The sequence below is a fragment of the Lissotriton helveticus genome, chromosome 3_1 (genome assembly GCF_964261635.1).
Source record: "Lissotriton helveticus chromosome 3_1, aLisHel1.1, whole genome shotgun sequence".
Taxonomy (NCBI): Eukaryota; Metazoa; Chordata; class Amphibia; order Caudata; family Salamandridae; genus Lissotriton; species Lissotriton helveticus.
In genome coordinates this window covers 1,454,176,817-1,454,178,103 of record NC_136061.1, presented here as the reverse complement: position 1 = coordinate 1,454,178,103, position 1,287 = coordinate 1,454,176,817, and the positions used below count along the sequence as shown (strand labels likewise).

At 43.7% G+C, this 1,287-nt stretch overlaps 2 non-coding genes across 2 annotated transcripts; one reads left to right on the top strand and one right to left on the bottom strand.

Annotated features, from left to right (window-relative positions):
• Window positions 1–283: 283 nt before the first annotated feature.
• On the bottom strand, window positions 284–356 carry TRNAA-AGC (transfer RNA alanine (anticodon AGC)). Its single transcript has one exon. It is a non-coding gene; the product is annotated as a tRNA-Ala (tRNA).
• A 10-nt stretch (window positions 357–366) lies between these two features.
• Window positions 367–439, top strand: TRNAA-AGC (transfer RNA alanine (anticodon AGC)). Its single transcript has one exon. It is a non-coding gene; the product is annotated as a tRNA-Ala (tRNA).
• Window positions 440–1,287: the final 848 nt, after the last annotated feature.

The following is a 1,287-nucleotide window of genomic DNA, read 5'->3' as shown; positions in this document are numbered from 1 at the left end:
ATGATATCGATTCAGTTTGTCCATCCGTGAGTGGGGGGACATTAGCCAGCACTAAGACCACTGGAGAGGCTTCTTCAATAAATTGGAGGGGATCCGGTTCCTGGCATGTTATTGGCTGAATTATAGTTGTTACTGGTACACCATCAGTCGCCTGCGTCTGATTATTGAAATTAGTTGGATTTTGGGCTACACAGGCAGGGAGCGTCAACCCGCTCCCCTTTTCTATGGGACTTCTCACATTGTTCTCAAGTGGTTGATCCGGTTTTGTATTTACATTTTAGAATGGAGAATGCGGGCATCGATCCCGCTACCTCTCGCATGCTAAGCGAGCGCTCTACCATTTGAGCTAATTCCCCTCTGTACACAGGGGAATTAGCTCAAATGGTAGAGCGCTCGCTTAGCATGCGAGAGGTAGCGGGGTCGATGCCCGCATTCTCCATTCTAAAATGATCCGGTTTTGTAGCCAGGATAGTTAGTTTGTTGACCCCATCCATAGCCTTAGTCTGAAGGCCGCTCAATCTTTTTACCTCGGCATTTAGTTTGTCGATCTTGGCAATTAGAGGTTTAATTATAGTTTTGGTTTTGAGGTCTATAATGTCAGCTATCTTCTGGAGGAGATCCTCGTCCCTATAGCTTTTATCATGGTCGTGATCTTCTCCATATTCGGTAATTTTGGCTTTATTTTTCCCTGAGGGTGTTACTCTTCTTTTCCTATTTCCCGAGCGTAGACCTGACCGTTTTTGCTGAGTTTTTCTGCAGGTAATTACTGGTCGGATTTCCTGTTCGGGAGATGAAGGATCGTCAGAATTGTGAATCATAATCTCCTGGTCAGAATCATTATTATTTTCCAAATCAGATGACACTGTGTTTGCTACGTCGTCCAGCATAAAACTGTGTTGGTCAGCATGATTTTGACTTGAGTGGGCTGTAGTATCTATCGGATCCGTCAGGACATCAAGTGTTGTGGAGGCTGTCTGTTGTAGGCTTTGGGTTGGGCTAAGTAACTGTAAATTGGGAGACTGGCTTAAGCCCAATGACTGTCTCCTTTCGTTGTTAATTTTGGCAACCACCTGTACCATGTAATTATCTATGGTTTTTGTACAGTCTTGGGGCTGTTTTTTTGACTTATTTCTTGTCATGTTGGACACTACGTTGTTATTTTCCCGTTTAGCGAGTATAGTCGTCACACAGGGGCTCTTACTTCATCAGCGTAGAAAAGGACCAGAGAATATTGAGCAATATTAGAGTACGTATTGGTTGAAACAAAAATAAATGTACCAAGGCACT